This window comes from Heterodontus francisci, chromosome 9 (assembly GCF_036365525.1).
Source record: "Heterodontus francisci isolate sHetFra1 chromosome 9, sHetFra1.hap1, whole genome shotgun sequence".
Classification (NCBI taxonomy): domain Eukaryota; kingdom Metazoa; phylum Chordata; class Chondrichthyes; order Heterodontiformes; family Heterodontidae; genus Heterodontus; species Heterodontus francisci.
The window spans coordinates 80,578,016-80,599,488 of record NC_090379.1 but is presented as its reverse complement, the minus strand read 5'-3'; the positions used below and the strand labels follow the sequence as shown (position 1 = coordinate 80,599,488).

Here is a 21,473-nt window from a genome sequence, read left to right as displayed (position 1 = left end):
ATAAAATTCTAAGGGGACTGGACAAGGTAGATGTTGAGAGGATCTTTCCCCTCATGGGGGAATCTAGAACTAGGGGGCACAGTTTCAAAATAAAGGGTCTCCCATTTAGACAGAGATGAGGAGGAATTTCTTCTTTGAGAAGGTTCTTATGTGCACTAAAATGTAGCATCAAATACAAAAAAAAAACAATTAGAAAGGCTAATTTAACCATTGGAATTCTCTACCCCAGAGAGCAGCAGAGGCTGGGTCAATTGAATATATTCAAGGCGGAGTTAGATTTTTAATCCACAAGGGAGTAAAAGGGTTATGAGGGGAAGACAAGAAAGTGGAGTTAAGGCCATAATCAGATCAGCCATGATATAATTGAATGGCGGAGCAGGCTCGAGGGGCCGAATGGGGTCTACTCCTGCTCCGATTTCTTATGTTCTTATGTGCACTAAAATGTAGCAGTCAAATACAAAAAAACAATCAGAAAGGCTAATTGTTAGCCTTTGTAACTAGAAGGCTAGAATATAAAGGGAAGTTTTGTTACCGCTATACAAAGTCCTGGTTAGACCACATGTGGACTATCATACAGTTCTGTTCACTGCACTTTAGAAAGGGTATGTTGGCCTTGGAAGGAATGCAGCACAGTTTCACTAAAATGTTACTACCAGAGCTCCATGGGTCAGATTATGAAGATGGATTATATAAATTAGGCTTGTACTCTTTGGAATATTGAAGGTTAAGGGGTGATTTGATTGAGGGTTAAGGATTTTGAAAAGAATCGGTAGGATAGAGGAGAACTTCTTTCACCAGTGGAGGAGTCTAGGACAAGGGGATATAACTAAAATCAGAACCAAGCCATTCAAGAGAGGAGTCAGGAAAGACTTCTTCATATAAAGGGTGACTCTCTCCCAAAAAAAAGCAGTAAATGCTAGCTCAATTAATAATTTTAAATCTGAGATTGATAGATAATTGCTCGACAATGGTACAAAAAGATAGGAACCAAGGCAGTTGGATGGAGTCAATGTACAGATCAACCACAATCTCATTGAATGGCAGAACAAGTTCGAGGGGCTGAATGACCTACTCCTATTCTTGTGTTCCTATATTTGTACACCAGAATGAGGCTACATTACCAATGTCTCTTCTTTTCTTGAGGACATTTTATCTCTCAATTTTCTATTTTCCCTGTCGCCACTGTCTTCTCGGGCTATACACTGACTACACACAAGAGAAAGGACAAGAAACCTTATTCTAGGTCACTACCACTAAAACTCTGCACTGAGTGTGAGGAGTGACTTTACAGAACTTCTCCATCTGATTTTCCCCTTACATGTGGGCAGGGATGGCATCAACATGTTGCACCATGGACAATTGACAAAATTATTGACTCAGCCACGGATATGGGGGCAGGCCATCCTAATGCCATCAAAACACAGTCCGATTTAAAATGCATTTCTCTCTATTTAGTGAGATACCTGGCATTGTTTTTGTTTGTACAAGTAGTCAATGCCTGTAGTGATAATCTGGATAGATGTCCATCCGTCAGGTGTGAAGTCGATCTCTCTCTCCTCTCCTGCTCACTCTCCCTCTTTGTGTCAATCTCTCATCCTGCTCCCTCTACCCCTCTCCCATCTCTCTCTCTTCCATTTCTCTCCCTCTCTCCCCATTGCTCTTTCTCTCTTCCCCCCCCCCCCCCCCCCTTCCCCCTCCCCTTTCTCTCCACTCTCTCGCTTCCCTCTCTTTCTGCACTTTGGCTGCCCTCACACTCTCCTCTCGTGCTCTCCCCCCTCTCTTCCCCCCTTTCTTCCCACCCCTTCTCTTTCCCACCCTCTCTCTCTTTTTCTCCCCCTCTCTCTTTTTCTCCCCCCTCTCTCTTTTTCTCCCCCCTCTCTCTTTTTCTCCCCCCTCTCTCTTTTTCTCCCCTCTCTCTTTCTCTCCCCCCTCTCTCTTTCTCTCCCACAAAAATTTTACCACGGACACTCGTGTCTTTGTACGGACATGTTTCAAACCCCTGCCGATGGGGAAGTATCAGGCTTCCACTTGGAACCTATTCACAGCAGCATGGCTGCAATTGAAAAATGAAGATTCCACCAAAGAAGAATAGTGAGATGAAGGGATCAAATCTGCATTTCCCATCCCATACAGTGGCACCACTCATTTGTGTTCCTGGGTACTGTGAACACTGCTACACTTGTTTGATTATCATTATTAACCTGTGCATATTATTCAGTACTTTCGTCAGAACATTTGTTCCAATAGGTTTGATGGAAAGAAATTGAAATGTTGAATGTGAATGTTGTGGTTTACTTCAGGTCCTGAAAATCCATGGGTAGGGGAGGGTGAACACATTGGTGTGAGTTTTGAGATGTGGGCTCTGGTGCTGATCTCCTTTCCAACTCCCCCCGCCACCCCCACTCTGCCAACCCCCACAAAGATCACAGGGCATTGGGATGTCCCTCCATTATCCTGTTGCTGGTGCAGGTACCAGAAGATTGGCTGGGTGAGAGAAGGGAGTCGGTGTTCTCTCCGTGCCCTGGAAAACATCTTTAACCTGCTCCCAGCTGCTTCAAAATAATGCTGATTCTCTTTGTGGGTTCCAGCTCATGGGTCCTAAATGTTCATCAGTTACTAATGGCTGAGGATGCCATACCACAAAGTCTTAAACTACATCCCATTTGCTCATAGTGCAGTCTGCATTCCATTTGCAATTACTTCCACATGTTGAAGAATTATGGGAGTAGCATGACTTCATAAATCATGGGCAAATAGTACAGATAGTAAACTATAATTATCCATCACGATCTATATTTATACTATTAGCAGAGTAATTAAAATTATGGGGCAAGTTGTTTAAATTTAATAGAAAACTATATGTGTTTTTAGATGAAAACCTTTGATGTTATATCTAGACTTGGACTGATGATTGACAGGCAACATTCATGCCACATAAGTGCCAGGTAATGGCTACCTTGAACAAGCTGAGCCATCTTACCTTTATGGCAACACCATCATTAAGTCCCCCGCTGTCAACATCTTGGGGGTCGACATTGACCAGGAGCTTAACTCGACCAACTGTAGTGACACTGACAAGGATAACAGGGTAGATGCTGGGTATTCTGTAATATGTGGCTCACTTCCTGACCTCTCAAAGTCTCTCCCCCTACAAGGCTTGTGTGAGGAATGCGATGAAATTATCACCACTCACTTGGATGAATACAGTCTTCAACGGCACTGAAAATATTTGACACTATCCAGGATAGAGCAGTTCACTTGATTAGTGCCTCTGCCACTGGATTCAGTACACACTGCAACAACTCATCAAGGTTACTTTGACAGAATCGGTCTCCTTGGTAACCTCTACAACTGAGAAGGACAACAATATTCTCTAAGTTTCCTTCCATGTTACAGACTATCCTCAATATTATTAGTGCTTCACTGTTGCTGGGTCATGATCCTGGAAGGAATCACCAGAAAGACTACAGCAATTCCAGGAGAAGGTAAACCAGCAGCTCCTCAGGGCAACTAGGGATGGCAATAAATCAGACTTTGCCAGTGTTGCACACATCCTGAGAACAAATAATGAAAAAGGTGACTCTTTGGTTATAGTAATCTTAATTTCCAGTTGTAGTGTCCTGCTGGATTGCTAATAGTATTTAATGAAGACAATGTCATTGTGCATAGTACAAATCATGTGATTATATGAAGCTTCTGAAATGACAGGAGTTATATCTCCCCATATATATTATGCTATATTGCTTGCTTTCCTCTCATCAAAATATAAACTTCTCTACTTGGTGGTTGACCTTTTTAATTGATAAAGATGCAATTTTTGAAAACAAAGAATTGTATTGTTATTTTTAAGCTGTATTGTGAATTTTGTATGAAACATATCTTCAATTATATTTTGAAAATTTACAAAGGGTGCTGGGGTTGATTTTAATTATAAAATAGGTCCCAATAAGAAATATCAGCAAGCCAGATTAAATTGGTTGGGCTAAAAATTTGATAGTGCTGTTGTACAGACATAAGGGGTCACGATTTGGGACCTGCCTATGCTGGTTCCAGCAGAGGTGGGCAGCATGCAAATTTGATGCTCTCACCTCATTTACCTGAGAGTAGCATTGGGTCACGTGGTCCTGAACTTCTGGCTGCTTCTGCACTCAACTGGGGGCCTAACAGCATTGTGCTGATGGCATGGGGCACAGCCAGCCTCTGTTCTTAAAGGCAGTCTGTCCGTCTTGAAGGGAAACTGTACTGAATGACAAGAAGCCGCTGCTGAATACTGTTGCTGCAATTCTAAACAAGGAAAATAGAACACAAGAGCAGAGAGAGGGTTCCAGAGTGACAGATATGGCGATCTGATCCAGACACATTTCATCTGGATGATACTCAGTCGGCATAACTTTTGGAGAGGAGTTTCTCCTTCATCTGAGTGAGAGCAAGCATTCATTAAGAACAGAGGTCAGCAACCTTCCAATGGCACAAACACTGCAAGGCTCCAGAGTCTCCACCTGACACACTCTTCCCCACCACACTCCTTTGCCCTGTGTTATGACAGTGTTTCTATGTTTTTTGTTAAGTATTTTTGAGGACTCATGTATTTTAGAATTAGGGACATTGTTTTAGTTGTGAAAACTGAAAAGGAGTCCATGGATGTTTTTTTTTCACTGTGCTCATTGAAAGGATATAGAGGTCTTGTTTGAAAACAGCATTTACTGGAATTTGCCTGTCTTCAGATAAATACATAGCAGGGGCTTTTTTGACTTGGGGAAGATGTTTACAGGGAAGTGACAGGTCAAGAGTTATAGGGGTCATGAGGCCTGATCCCTGAGATATTGTTTTGGTTTCACTTTGGACAGTGTTGGGGTGTGAACTGTTTTGAAGGCGGTTGGAAAGAACCAGCCAAGAGAGCAGTCACCATCAGCATTCCTTTCCATCTCTTTGAGAACGTCCTGAGAATCACCTGTAAGAAATAGAGAAACTGATGCTGCATTTCTCCTGAAAGGCCTGCCAGAAACCCCTGATGCGACATTTCTTCTGTAAAGCTTGCCAAACTGATCCTCAATGGCGCCTGAAAAGAACTGCTCTAGAAAGATGCCAGTGACAGCTGTCTACGCATATTTGAGGCCAAACCAAAAAGGGACAATTTCATCTTTCCATATCTTCTCCTTTTTCTTCAAGAATAAACAAGTATTTGGCCAAAGTATTCTTTTTTGTAACAGAGATCTAAAGAGAAAATCTCTCTTTCTCGGTTAACCAGTGCGTGCGTATGTGTGTGTGCGCGTCTGAGCGGCTAAGATAAAAGGAAACTTTCATATTTCAATCTGTGTGTTAATGCTTTGCTTCATTACTGGTTAAGTCTTGTTTTATAATAAGCTGATAATTTTGTTGTTTATTAAAGAAACTAGGTTGATGTATTTTATTCTGGGATAAAGAGTAAAGTATATGATTGATTGCATTGGTAAGTGGGTAAACATTTAAATATATGTTGTGACCTGTGGAGAAGTGGAACTAGAAAAGCCAGCGCACTCCTCCCACCTTGGTTGTAACACCTGCTAACCCTTTATTTTCCATTCTCTGGTCTTTCGCCATGATGAGATGAAAACACACAAGTCTGCCTCAGTGCAACAGGTCACAACATAGTAACAGTACGTAAAGATATGAAAAAAGGACATAAGATAAATAGTCAGAGTACAAAAAAATGGCATAGCTAACAAGTTAACAGAAAAGGGTAAAGGAAATAATGATAAAATACCAATTAGAAATAAAGGATGAGATGAAAAATTAAGAGGACATTAAATTCCTTGCATAGCAACACACAAAGCATCAGCAACAAAAAGTGTGATAGGCCAAACAGTGTTGGTAAAACACCAAGAAATATGAGCAGAGTGGGGACGGTTATCCAAATAATATGTCTTTACACAAATGCGTATTGCGTAAGAAATAAAGCAAATAGAAGCACAAATCAGCTTAAAGGGTATGATGTAGTAGCCATTAGAGACCTAACTAATCTTCACCTCAATTCCATTTAGCCGTCTTTGATCCATATCCCTCAAAACACTTGCCTAATAAAAATCTATTAATCTCAGCTTGATCCTCAGCGGGCAATGTTCTGATACGTGCTCCCACATCAGCTGCTGTGCAGTGACTTAAACATGTTAAGTATACATGCTGCCCAGTTACCTAAATCTCTTTCAACTTTATCTTAGCTAATTAAACACAATTTGTAAAATATTTATGACTCATTTTGTTCTGAATGCTGTAATTTCCACATTTCCGCAATGAATTTAAATTATGGTTTTGCTTGCTTACAGATTTTATCTGACTACCTCAAAGGTGATTGCCCTCCCCTCCTGCTTCCCACCCATCACCAATATTGCCTTGAAAATTTCAATTGTGTCAGCAGCTGCAGCATTTTTGGGGAAGGTATTCCAGATTTCTACTATTCTTTGTGTGAACAGGTGCTTCCTGACTTCCCTCCTCAATGGCCTAGCTTGAATTTTAAGAATGTGCCTCTTGTTCTAAATTCACCTACCAAAAATCATTTTTTCAGCATCTACCCAAATAAATCTCTTTGTTATCTTAAGCACCTCAACTAAATTACCCTCCACTCAATGAAATACACGCCAAGTTTATGCAATCTATCATAATTTCATCCTTTAGGCCCTGGTATTATCCTGAAGAACCTGTATTTTAGTCACCTGTCCTAATATTCCTCCTCTGGCTAGGTATCAATTTTTGTGTGATTACGATCCTCTGAAGTCCCTCGGAATATTTACCTGCATTTAAGATGATTCTATAAATATAGATTTGTGAGGACTGGAGGGAAGGAAATGTTATTCCACAAAAAAAGACCGTATGAACCATGAAATTGCAGACAAATTGGGTTAACATTTATAGTGAGAAAAATACAGAGCATTATGTAGCGGGTGATTAATGCATCCCTCTCCAAGACCAATATATTTTTCCTGAAGTGCTGTGCCCAAAACTGAATGAAGTTCTCCAAATGGGGCCTGACCATGGTATACCTTCCACCTATTTCTATTTCAGCTCCCTTTGAGGGACAGGCCAACATTCCATTAGCTTTTATGCTTACTTTTTGTACTTGCCCATTAGCTTTCAGTGAGTTGTATACCTGGAGATATAAACCTTCTGGTCTTCCACAGCTTCCAGCCTCTGGCCATTAAGAAAACTCGATTTGTCTTTTAAGGACCCAAAGTGGATAGACTCTCACTTTCCCATACTGAACTCCATCTGCCACAGTTTTAGCCATTCATTTAATCTATGCCTCCTTGCAATTTCCAGATCCGATCTACACAACTTATTAGTCCTCCTAACTTAGTGACACCTGCAAACTTGGATATACAACTCTCTATTCCTTCATCCAAGTCATTGCTATATATATGGTGAAAAGCTGAGACCCCAGTACCGATCTCTGGGGAATACCACTTGCCAAGTTCTGCCAATCAGAGTGCATTCATTTTTTCCTTTGTCTCTGTTTCCTACCTCCCAACCAATTACCAACCCATGTCACAATTAAGCCTCTATAACAATGAGAACCCTAACATATCGCCATGTACCCTCATAATGTCCCTGAAAATGAAAGCTTCATGACTTGCCATGATAAGGATCAATACTCCAGTAAGTCTTCATATTAACAGCATTTGTAAATGTTCAAAAATGCATTAACTGACTCAACAGCAGTACAGCCCTCAACTGGTGCTGGAACTCCATAAATAGAACATAATTATTACCAAATCCTCTGTTCAACTTATATTAAATGTGACAAAAGAAATCCAATATTGTTCAAGACTAGATAAATAGGATTCATGTACAAGAAACAAAAAGGAAATATATTGCTATGAAACATTGTAATACATGAGATTTCAATTATTGCACAAATAATTAGTATATAATCTTTTCAACAGTGCAGGATTTATAACATGGTAGAATGGCGCCTTTGCGCCGCTTTTATTTGGCCACTTTGATTATCAATTTCTATTAGCTGTTAAGATTTTGTATAAATGTGGTATTATACATTTAAAGGAGCAATGGCTATAGTTTAAAGAATTTCTTTCTTTGACAACTTTACATCCAGGTTTTATGTTCTGCTAAAAATATTGTTGAGGTGGTGGATAAATGTCTCTCATTACAGCTCCAAAATTGTAAAATGCATATTACAAATTGGTAACATATCAGAGGTGCTAATGTTGGAAAGCTGCTGGTATTCATTTGTGTGTCACCTCAGGTTGGTAAAGCAAATGTATGTCTGCTTATGATTTCCATACAAATGGTGCAGTTTTATTCCCTATCCATTGGTTCCACTACCTTTTCCACACATTTATCGAGATGGAGAAGGGCAAAGCCCTGGAGCAATTTCAACACAAAGATGAGGTTTTTAAATTTGAGGAGCTGCAGAAAAGATGGGTATGAATTTGGGGTGCAAAAGCAACTTGAAATTTTATAGCGAATTTAATGTAGTAATAGGTTCAAAGTTGCTTCACAGAACCATGATCAAACAAAATTTGGCACAGAGCCACATAAGATGATATTAGGACAGACGACCAAAAGCTTGGTAAATGTGTTAGGATTTAAGGAGCAGAGGTTGAGAGGCGGAAGAAATTTCAGAGCTTATAGCCTTGGCAGCTGAAAGCACAGGCACCAATGGTGGAGCAATTAAAATCAGGGATGCGAAAGAGGTCAGAATTGGTGGAGTGCAAAGATCACGGAGGAAGATACAGAGATAAGGAAAGGCAAGGCTACAGAGGGACTGAAAACAAGGTTGAGAATTTTAAAATTGAGCTGTTGCCAAACCAGCAGCCAACGTAGGTCAGAGAGCACAGAGGTGATGATTGAATGGGACTGCTGTGCGTTAGGATACAGGAAACAAAGATAGTAGGCTGGTCAGGAGAGTGCTGGAACAGTCAAATCTGGATGTAACAAAGGCATGGATGAGGGCTTCAGCAGCACATGAGTCGAGGCAGGGGTCGAATTGTGTGATGTTACAGAGGTGGAAGTAGCTGATTTGGGGATGGAGAAGATATGGAGTAGGAATCTCATATTGGGGTCAAATATGGTACCAAGGTTGTGAGCAGTGTGGTTCAGGCTCAGGCAGTTACCTGGGAGAGGGATAGAGCCAGGGATTAGGGAACGGAGCTTGTGGTGGGGACTGAAGATAATGGCTTTGGTCATACCAATATTTATTTGGAGGAAATTTCTGCTGATCCAGTACTGGATGTCAGACTAGCAATCTGACAATGTAGTGACAATGGAGGGGTCGAGAGAAGTGGTGAAGTAGAGCTGGGTGCCGTCAGCTTACATATGGAACTTGGCGTGCTTTTGGATGATGTCACTGAGGGGCAGCATGTCGATAAGGAATGGGTGGGGGGAATAAAGGATAGATCCTTGGGAGACACCAGAGGTAATGGTATGGGAGCCAGAAGAGAAGCCATGACAGGTTATTCCCTGTCTGTGACTGGAGAGATAAGAATGGAACGAGTGCAGTCCCACCCAGCTGGATGATAGAGCAGAGGAAGTACAGGAGGACGTGGTTAACTGTGTCAAACAAGTTTCAGAAGTTTGGAGAGAAAAGGAGTTTGGAGATGAGGCACTAGTTTGCAACGGCAGTGTGGTCATGAGTGGGTATTTTTGAGAACGGGGATAATGACAGCAGATTTGAAAGCAAGTGGGACAATACCTGAGGTGAAGGATCTGTTTACAATTTTAGTTAGCACGGGGGCCACAAAGGCAGGTGGGGTGGTCAGCAATTTAGTGGGAACAGGGTCAAGAGTGCAGGAGGTAAGAATCAGAGATGTGAGCTTACAGAGGACATGAAGAGAGGTAGGAGAGAATCCAAAGAGAAATGCAGGTTAAGGACAAGGCAGGGGAATTCTTGGGTGGAGATGGGGGTGGGGGGTGGTGGTGCAGGTCGGGGTGGGGGGTGTGGTCTAGTATGGCATGCTGGGGAAGGGAAGGATGCACCAGAGACAGCTGAACAGATGGTCTCAATTTTAGTGGCAAAGGAGTCCATGAATGTCTGGCACTTCTTGCCAGATGTGAGCTGGGAGGGGGCACGAGAAGATGGTAGTGGAGAAAATAAACCACGGGTTATTGTTGTATTCCAGGATGACCCTGGAGTAGTGAACAGCTTTGACAAAGGAGACCATGGCCCAATGGTGCTTGATGTTGTCCAGCCAGATCTGGTGATGAATGGCTAATTAAGTTGTGCACTACATGAGTTCAAGTTGGCACCTCTTGGACTTAAGGAAGTCAAGATGGGAGCTGCACCAAGGGGAATGATCAGTGTGGGAGGGAGTTAGGGTTTTACTGGAAACAAGGGCACCACAGGCAGAGAAATGGAGAGATTGAGCAGATTAAGCTCTCCAGAAATATTGAGTCAAATGGAGGGCCAAAGACAGTTGGGAGTTTGAAAATGCTGTTGTAAGCGATGGAAGAGTGTTTTTCCCAGCGGAGTACAGAGAAGGAAGTGGGATTGGAAGGGGAAAAGGGGATGTGAATAGTAAGGCATTCAACAAAGTGTTCAGAATACGGCCTTGTCTGCAATTGATATGGGAATAGAGACCCCATGTGAGATGACAAGGTTGAGAGCTAAAATGGAGCTTCTTTAGATTCACTCAGATTTTTTCAATGCCAATAAAAAGCTCTGACAGTCAAGTTTTCACTTCACCAATGAGCTGGAGGAAGAAGGAATCACTCTAATGGTTTTGATTTGGCTCAAATCCATGGGAAGCTTTTCAACTATCTCTACTAAGCCATATTTTAATTCAACTTTCAATTTTCAGTGCTGGTAAATGATGCATAAATGCAAGAATCAATTTACTGTGCTGCAAATACCCCATATAGTAATAGTATCCAGAACAAGCAGTGCAAGAACCCTGGTTCAAATTTCAACATCAGCTCTCTGCAATATTTGCTTTATTTTCTATTTTCCAACAGTCTTTGATGGTTTTGAGTACAAATTTTACTGAGAAAACTCAGAGCAGGTAAACGAGTTAGTTACCTATCAATTAATACTTTAGCATTTCGCAGCAGAAACATAAATGGTGTGACCAGTATGCTAATCCATGGTCTTTTGTAGCACTAAAGTGAATTTCTGTAGCTGTAGATTCTATGGATTTGAGCACTAAGCAATTTAAATGGACTGTAAGTATTGCACCATAGGTTTCCGCCCATTTTTCATACTCTCAAAAGAAAAGCTCTTTTGTAAAATTTGATGGAAATCATCAATGGCTGTTTTAAAAAGTCTGAAACATTCCTGGCAAGAAAAGTCTATTGCTGATTTTTTAAAATCACAAATTCATTCTACATGAACAGTGGACATTGCCATTTATTTTTGGAAATTCAGTAAAATCCACACACAGCTGACTATCATCTAACAGATGTTTGTAAGTTATGCTGTTGCTATTCCTATCTAAGAAATTCCCCAACACAAACATAGCTTGTTCAAGCTTTTATATAATATACATATATAATTTATATACACATACATTCATGCATACATACACAGCTCCTCTGATTAGGTAAAACTTATGAAGTGTATAGTATACATATATCGGCATGATAAAACACAAATTCTACAGAATCCACAGAATAAATTTGGGCAGATTTTATCTGCTATTTCCAAATATTCCCTTGCAGTTTATGTTTTCACCACATGATGGAGACACTGCAAACGCTGTCTGAGATTTAGATAAACTGCAGTTACCTGCTCATGTTTTATAACTGAACAATTTTTATTGCACTTAATCAATTGTTTTAATTTTGAATTAGCATTTGATCTGCATGAATCTTCACCGTAATAGAACACTGAATAGTTCCACTTTATTAAATGGCCCATGGGACAATTACAAAAATATTCATGGTTCCCTCATTAAAAAACAGACTAACCAGACAGCTCTGCAACATGACATTTATTATAAATGAGGGAGTCACATATAATACTGCAGCAAATCATGCAATTGCAGATTATTTAGCGACGACCGATTCTGCTTTCATTTCAGGTCAATTTGTACATCTGGCACCAGTTTTATGAACTATTTAGCACTAGATAGGCAGGATGTGGGCACGACAGGTGAATTTAGTGACTCAAACTTTTTGGGCGATCATCACAATCTGACTAAAATTATCTGGAATTTCACAAAAAACATTAAACTATCTTACATATTGCAAACCCATTTTAAATATATGCAGCTGCTTTTTTTTAAAAAAAAGAATGGCATACGTTAAATTCGTAAAACATTGTGAATGATTGTCACCCCTTAGCTTGCGAGGTCATGAACAATGCCAGATATAAAGTTCAGAAAGTATTATTTCAGTGTAAATTTTCTTCCAGTTGCCACAACAGACACTAAAACACTGAAAACAACCACTGCCTTAACCTTGCCAGCTCACCTGGCCTCTCTCCTTCCAATCAGACAAGAGCATCTTTGACCACTTCCTTGTATCCCTCACCACCCACAGTTTCCAACACTACTTCCTTCTATATTGATCCCAAGTCATTTACAATTGCATTTCAAGCTGCTAACTGCCCACAATATTTCTGTAGCTGTTGACATGGTCAACTCTTCCATCTCCGCCACTTTTGATGGCTTCATCCCCAATAAAACCTGTATTCTCTTCCATTCTGGTCATTTCCCCAAGATGGTGCTCATCTTCACTCCCTCATGTCCAAGGCACGCAGACTTAAGTGCAACTGGTATACAGCTGGTTTAATGATTGATCACCACATTGATCTGGAACACATCAAGATAATGTGCCATACTCTCCTCTTCCAAACCAGCTCACTGTTCCAGGATCATATTGGAAGGAAGAGATAACCACAGGATTCTTTTCTCCATTATCAACCATCATCTTAAACTCTACTCTCCTGCTATCTCCAACCTCCACAGAGTGAGGAGCTCATGGGCCGCCTTTGTCACTAAAATTGCACCTATCTATTCAACTGTCTGGCTGCTTTCGACTTGCCGCCAAGCCAAACCTTTCCACAGGCTTCCCTCTGCCCAAACAGCATCTTTCCCTAATTTTTCTCCTATTGGTCCTCATACCCTCTCTGAGCTCACATTCCCCATGGGATCCACCTCTTGCTATCTTGATTCCATTCCTACCGCACTGATCCCGCAACATCCCTGACTTACCTCTGGGCTAGTTGACATTGACAATGGTTCCTTCTCCTCAGGTACCATCTCTCTTCTTTTCAAAACTACTGTCATCAACCACCCTGAACCTCTGTCCTTGCAAATGACCTCCCCTTCTTCAGCCTCCCTTTCCTCTCCAAAGCTCTTCAACATGTTGTTGCCTCCCAAATGCACATCCATCTTTCTCATAACTATCATTCTCATAAGGTTTTGGACCGTGGTAGAGCACTGAAATGGCTCTAATCAAAGACACAAATTACAATCTCTGGACTGTGACAGTGGTCTACTATCCCTTCTTGACTGCTCTGCAGTCAACCCTACTCCAACACCTTTCCTCCTTTATACAGTGCTATGGGACTGCCCTTAATGGGCGGCACAGTGGCGCAGTGGTTAGCACTGCAGCCTCACAGCTCCAGGGACCCGGGTTCGATTCTGAGCACTGCCTGTGTGGAGTTTGCAAGTTCTCCCTGTATCTGCGTGGGTTTTCTCCGGGTGCTCCGGTTTCCTCCCACAAGCCAAAAGACTTGCAGGTTGGTAGGTAAATTGGCCATTATAAATTGTCACTAGTGTAGGTAGGTGGTAGGGAAATATAGGGACAGATGGGGATGTTTGGTAGGAATGTAGGATTAGTATAAATGGGTGGTTGATGGTCGGCACAGACTCGGTGGGCCGAAGGGCCTGTTTCAGTGCTGTATCTCTAATCTAATCTTAATTGGTTCCACTCTTCCCTATGCAAGCAGCAGCTACAATGGCTTCTTTTTTCAGACCCACATCATTACCTTTGGAATCTCCCAAGGATCTATCCTTGCTCCCTTTCTCTTCCTCAACTACTGGCTGATTCTTGGCAGTATCATCTGAATACATGGGATCAGCTTCCACACTTACACCCAGCTCCTGACCATCACCTCTCAACCCCTCCAGACAAACTTCCATCTCCACTTCCCCTTTATAAACTTTAACTCATTCAACACTGTTTCATCCTGTCCTACACCAACACCCGTTCACCCATCACTCCTGTCTTTGATGACTTGTTTTGGATCCTGGTTCCCCAGTGCCTCCAATTTAAAATTCTTCACCTCATACAAATTGATGGATGTCTTGGAAGATGAAGCAAAGATTTCTATTGATTGAAAAGGATAAGGGTCCTGGTGTCAATAATATAAGTGCAGAGTTATTGCAGGTGGGTGAGGTAAATGATGCAAAAGCTGTTTAACAAAATTTGTGAAGCAGAGCAAGTACCCAAAAACTGGGGAAAGGCAATAATAACACCAATGTTCAATAAAGGAGACAAGCAAATGCAGCAATTACAGAGGAATCAGCTTACTGAGTATACTCAACAAAGTATTTACTAAGAGAATAAAAAGATCTGCAGAAGTGGTACTGCATAAAAAACAAGCTGGTTTTAGACCAAGACAAAGTACAATTGATCAACTGTTTGTAAGCTAGAGCTCAGAGAAATTTATAGAACACAACAATCATTGTTACAACAACTTCATAGATTTTAAGCAGGCCTTTGATAGCATAGCAACTTGTATTTATATAGTGTCTTTAACGTAGTAAAACGTCCCAGGGTGCTTCACAGGAGTATTATTTAACAGAATTTGACACCAAAATCACATATGCATATATTAGGGCAGATGATCAAAAAAAAGTTGTAAGGAGCACCTTAAAGGAGGAGAGAGGGGTAGAGGTAGACAGGTTTAGGGAGGAAATTTCAGAGCTTAGGGCCTTAGCTGCTAAAAGCACACTCAAAGTCATTTGGCGGAATGTCTCATCACCAGAACTTTCAAACAAGCACCAAGATGTAGCTTGGCTGGTGGTGAGAAGAGCCTGCCCTGTCAGATCCTTCCTGCACGCCCGAAGTCTCGCCCCCTCCGTGCAATGCCCCTGTGGTGGTGAAGAGATGGTTGCCCACCTCCTCCTGGAATGTGTCTTTGCAAAGCAGGTGTGGAAAGAGATGCAGTGGTTTTTGTCGAGGTTCATCCCAAGCAGCTCTGTAACACAGGAGTCTGTGCTCTACGGGCTGTTCCCAGGGACACACACCGAGACAAACATCAACTGCTGCTGGAGGACTATCAATTCGGTGAACGACGCCCTTTGGTCTGCCCGAAACTTGCTGGTCTTCCAGCCCAAAGCGTTGTCCACCACCGAATGTTGCAGACTGGCATATTCCAAGGTCCAGGACTACATGCTGAGGGACACACTACAGCTTGGGGCAGCCGCAGCAAAGGCTCAATGGGGAAAGACCACAGTGTAAGGTCCCCCCACCAAGCTGAACTGAGGGGCTGTATCCATCGGAAACCCCTCGAATTGTATCGGAAAAATTTTCATTTGCTGTAAAATGTAAAAATGTTAATGGCATGACAAATGAAATGTAAGGGTTGTGAGGCAACTCATGATTGTATTGAAGGAAACTGATCTCCCTTGCAATGTTTGTACTTTTTGGTGCTGTTTGAAACTGTTTGGCAATGTAATTTTTACAGATTTTTATGAATAAAGTATATTTTGGGAAAAAAAAATCAATGGTGGAGTGCTTAAAATTGGGGGATGCTTAAGGGGCCAGAATTAGAAGAGTGCAGACACCTTGAAGGTTTGTGGCGCTGGAGGAGATTACAGAGTTAAGGAGGGGTAAGGTCATGGAGGGATTTGAAAACAATGATGAGGCAAAATTGTGGCAAGAATGGATATGGAAACTTGTCAGACTGATAGAAAACATTTATAATATGAGACCACAACTGAGAGGTTATACCTAACAGAAAAGATTGAACAGGATGGGGATCTTTTCTCCAGAAAAGACAGAGGCGTGACCTGAAAGAATTTTTTAAGATTATGAATGGATTTGATGGCAGTAGAGAAAATGTTTTCCACCTCAGGGTGAGACCAAAATTAGGGACCATAATGACAATCACTAATACAACCAATATGGAATTCAGGAGAAACTTCTTTACCCACAGAATGGCTAGAATATGGAACTCACTATCTCAAGGAGTAGTTGAGGCAAATAGATGCATTTTAGAGGGAACTAGCATTACGACCGAGGTGAGAGTAATACACTGTCCATTCAGTCCCATTACTCCACAGATCATAGCATAATATTAACGTTTTCCCACCTACCTGAAAGTAGCCAAATAAAACACTTTATTAATCCTCCAGAATAAAACAGACCAAACCAGGTATCTTTAAACAACAAATTAACTATTTATTAATAAACTAAATCTTAAACACTATTGAGAAAAATCTATACCTTAAGACCTTATAACATCTTAATCCTCCTAAACCTGATGCTCGCACACACATTCAAAAACCAACAGTAAACCTGTTCAAAAATGATGTTAAAAATTAGAGCTGCTTCTTAAGAATAATAAATAACTGTGTTGTAAATCTTTTTGGGTTACATTCCCAGTTTGCTGAGGTATCCCAGAATCCAATAGTCAGATGTCACTCGAAGGCTCCAACCGAATTTGACAAACAGTCTTTCATGGATAGACATTCAATACACTTCAGCTGTAACAGCTGTCAAACAGTTCTTTCAACAGGAGTGTAGCGACAGATCTATTTGGGTTTTTAAATTGGCAGTCTATCAGTAGAAACTTTACTGAGAATTCCAGAAAACATAAACAGGCAACAGAGAGTCACTTCTGAGGCAGAGACTTCTTAGAGATTGAAAGTAAAAGAAATTTGCACCTCCAACAATGCAAATGTTATTTTCCAGGATTGTTTTTCCTCCGTAGGCAATAACACAGCCTGTAGGTCAATGTAGACTTTTCTGCTGAGAGAGACAAAATTCTTTCTTCATGGAGAGCACGCTTTGCTGGACTACCAGTTCAAACTGGTTCTAACAGTCTTTACACACATTTATCTAATACAATACAGCAGGTGGCCCCTCTCTCCTGCTGTTGCCTAGGGAACAGGCTTGTTGCTGGCACACTGTGCCCAGAAAATCAAAAAGCTTCTCTCTGCCTTAAAGGTACACAGCAACCCACCCCCACCCCCCACCCACCCTTAGTTTTTAAGCAGAGGGGAAATAAACTCCCATGACATTAGATAAACACATGGGTAAGAAAAAATATAGATTATGCCAATAGGGTTAGATGACGAGGGGTGGGAGGAAGCTCATATGGAGCATAAACACTGGCATAGACTGTTTGGGCCCAATAGCCTGTTTATGTGCTGTGCATTCTATGTAATTTTACAAGGCGGCAAGGTCTGTCAAAAATGGATAAGAAGCTAGTGGAATGGTTTAGAACCACAATTGGGGTAAGACAAGGCTGTGGCCTGATTTATTTAGTCTAGTACTGGGAACAGTAATGAATCTTGCACTCAAAATGCCTCCTTATGTGGTAAGATTTTAAATGCCAGATTTGCTGATGATATGGATCGTATAGCAACATTTAAAACAGATTGGCAGAGAGTGACTGTTAAGGTGTATGTTGAGAATAGAAAACTTGAATAACAAAGATGACAAAGGGAATGTAATTTGGGAAACATCATATCACTGTTGGAGGGGATGATGTTGATCAGGTTTGTGCACGTTGAGCTAGTCGCAGGGAATCTGAGTTGTGAAGAACACATCAAAAGAAAGATTAGGCTTTCTTCTGCTGCTTTTGGAAATCTAAGCTGGAAATAGAACACTAAAAATATTTCAGTAAAAATAAAAAGAGCAAGAGTTTATGAAGCAATGATTATTCCCATATTATATGGGTCAGTGTGTTGGAATATGAGAAAAGTTGACGAGCTGAGACAAGTTGGTGGAGGGGAATATTGAGAGTATCCAGGATGCAAAGAATGAAGTATGACAAAAGAACATGGTTTGAACAAAAAACATTTATACAGAAGATCCACAAAAGACAACTGTGAAGGTTTGGGCATGTTTCAAGACTAGAAGCAGCTAGAATACCTTTCAGAGGCCTACAAACAGAGACGCATGGAACAAGGTGAGGAAGACCAAGGAAGTGATGTATAGACTGGTCATACAGATACAGATGACTGAAGTGGCCAGGTAGTTCAAAACCCACAACAATGGAGTAATTTGGGCCCCATTGTCACTGCTGCACTGATAGATGGGAATTTAGTATGGATATCCTCATATTTAAATCTCTCCTTCGCATTCATCCCTATTTCTGTAACCTCCTTCAGCCCTAAATCATTCCCAAAACTTTCCATTTTTCTAACTCTGGTCTCCTGTGTATCCTCATTTGCTCCACCATTGGTAGCTGTGCCTTCAGCTATCTAGGCCTTAATTCCAGATATTCAGTCATTATACCTCTCTACCTTCTCCTTAAAACAGACTTCTTTAACAAAGCCTTAGGAGGCCCTTTCTAATATCTCCTCCTTTGCTGGACATTCATTTTTTTCTGACTACATCCTAATACATATCAGAGATGCATTCTGCACTAAATATGCTATTTAAGTGCAAATTGTTATGATAGATTTACTAGAGTTGTTAAATACCTATGAAGATCAGGTTTACTCTATTCTTAACAAATTTATATTCACAATTGCTCCTGCTCAGCTCTACCTTCCAGTGCTGTGGTTGAGATATAGGTTCACTGAGGAGACAGGTTCAAATGCCAGGCGTCATACAACTTCAAAGCTAAAAGTTAGGAGCAAGAAATGAAGTCAGCAGCAAACTTTTTGCACAAAGGACAACACAATTGTAAAAATTTGTTACTTGGCACGTCCCTAGCATTATTGTAGTAATAAAGCTACTCCTATGAAACAATTCAATATAGAAGAAAAAGTGCATTACATTTTTAAAAGGCTTCCCAAAGGTTCAGCAGGTTTATCCAATAAGTAGCTCAGAAACACAGACCGAAGCTGTTCAAATCTCCATTGACATAGAAGTGTAATTTATTTTGGAGTCCCTGGATTAGGGAGAGCAAAATTCGGCAGCATTTCTGCCCATTAACCAGTGACCCTTATTAAAGGTATGTTTGCTGATTGCCAGGTGAGGATGGAATGAGGGTAGGTGGTGATGCCTACCCCAATCAAATGATCCATTGATCCTTGCATGAAAAATGGCCACTAGAAGCTCCCCACCTCCTGTTGTATTCATGTCAAGCCAGGAATCAACACCTTCAGCATGGGAGGAAATGTTTCTGGCAAGGCCCCAGAGACTTACTTTTTTTCTGGCCAGATCCTGCTGTGGCTGGGTGTGGTCCCAGCAGCGGCCACCGCTTGCGGTCGCGATGCTGGGGCTGAGAGCTGCTGGCCCTCTGATTGGCAGCAGCTCCATTAGGCGGGACTTCCTGTCTCAGAGGAGAAGTCCCGCCCAAGATCAATTAAGGGCATGGGGAGCGTAAAATCCTAGCTTGGCTCCCCAGGCCTGGCAGAAGCAGGCTCGCCCCCAACTATTCGGCTGGCAGGTGGGGCCTCATGCCCAACTTGTGCAGTGCTTAAAAATCAAAATCTAAGATGCATTTCAAAACGCTCCACACACTAATAAATTCTACATGGCGTTAATCCAGATTTTGCTGTAGCAGGGTGGTTAAACTTGGCCCAGTACCCTTCAACTCAAAACATTTTGCCCACTATGTTGCTGAAAGTGGGAGATGTTAATTTCACAGCAAGGGAAACCAGGCAGTCAACTGTGTATCTACTTAACCAATCAGATTGAAGGATTGTAAAATTAACAGCAGAAGGACCGAGAAGGAAGTATAAATTAGAGTGGATGAATTAAATGTTGAATCAGGTACAGAAAAAGAAAGTTTGGGTTGAGAGAGAAAAAAAAGACAAAGGAAAAGCTTTTTTGGTTATTTTAAGTTTGAGAATTTTAAAATCTCTAACAATACCTGAAAGAATGAAACTCCACACTTGTAATCGTTAATTTAGTAATAGTTAATGCTCCTTTGTCAGCACCTTCTCAAGGGCAATTAGTGATGGGCAATAAATGCTGGCCTTGTCAGCGATGCCCACATCCCATGAACAAATATATTGGTATTTAACCGCACATCTGCTCCTCACATAAAATTGCTGTACCATTAAAATGATCAGTACAGACCAATCATAGAAATGGGGTTAAGATTACTGCAAAATAAATTCACAGCAGTAAAAGAGGAAGGCAGATCTGCAATAGCCTTCAAAATATGAAATGTTACATATCAAACACTGAACACATGGTTCTGCATTGAATGGAAATCTGGAAGCAAATAGTAGCAATAAAAAAAAGTAGCAGTAAAAGCAGCCATGGAGCTTTCAGACAGTCGTAAGAACCCAACTGGTTCACCAATGTCCTTACAGTAGGATACCTGCTGCCCTTATCCAGTCTGGCCTATATGTGATTCCAGTTCCACACCAACATGGTCGACTGTTAACTTCTGTTAAGTGGCTGAGTGAAGAAGGCCCATCACCAGAACCATTTAAGGAAAAATAGGGATTTGGGGGGGGGGGGGGGGGGGCAGGGGGAGGATAAATGCTTGTCCTGCCAACAACATGCACATGCGGAGAATGAATTAGACAAAAGTTACATGCTACGGATTTGGGAAGATAGTGGGAAACCATCGCTGCATCTTCAATAACAATCTGTGTAATGCTCCCCTGACTAGCCTCCCACCTTGCACCATTAACTTGAGCTCATTCAAAGCTCTGCTGCCTGTATCCTAACGTGCACCATCCCCTTGACCAGTCATCCTTGTGCTTGCTGACCTACATTAGCTCCCAGTCCAGAAATGCCTTGATTTAAAAATGCTCAACACTGTTTTCAAAACACTCCACAGCCTCACCCTTCCCTATATTTGTACCCTCCTCCAACCCACTGAGCAATCTGCTCTACTCTAATTTTGACCTCTTGCCCTTCCCCGATTATAATTGCTTCACCGGTGATGGCTGTGCCTTCAGCTGTTTGGTCCTAAACTCTGGAATTCCCTCCAAAAACCTCCCTGCCTCTTTCTCTCTCCTCCTTTAAAATGCTCCTTAAAACCTACCACTTTGAATCAGCTTTTGGACACCTTTCTTTACATCTCCTTATGTAACTGCCAAAATTTGTTGATAACACCTTCTAAAACACCTAGGAGTGTTTTACTACGTTACAGGTGCAATATAAATGCAAGTTGTTGTTGTTTTTGGTGCTGGATCACAAGATTCAAACTGATTTCGAAGAATGCACTGCGAATAAGCTTTAGCAGTTAAATGATTTCTGAATATAGACAATTGTTTAAATTCTGTTTGATGTTCCATTTTGATGACCTACTCTTTCCCTTTGCTTGGTGAATAATTTAGCTCAGCTGCAGAGACACTTGCCAGATTGTAACTGATGCCTCAATGTAGTAAATAGAATGAATCAACACTGCTGTCACTGTTCTTGTTCTAGGAGCATCCTGCAGAGTTCACACT

General features: G+C 41.3%; 1 protein-coding gene across 1 annotated transcript in view; it reads left to right on the top strand.

Annotated features, from left to right (window-relative positions):
* The window catches only part of LOC137373870 (uncharacterized), a 144,840-nt gene extending 141,087 nt beyond the window's left edge, over positions 1-3,753 (top strand). The window contains exon 15 of the mRNA XM_068039375.1: positions 2,872-3,753. The gene's annotated coding sequence lies outside the window, so the exon portion shown is untranslated. The remainder of the gene's footprint in view (positions 1-2,871) is intronic.
* The last annotated feature ends 17,720 nt before the right edge of the window (positions 3,754-21,473 follow it).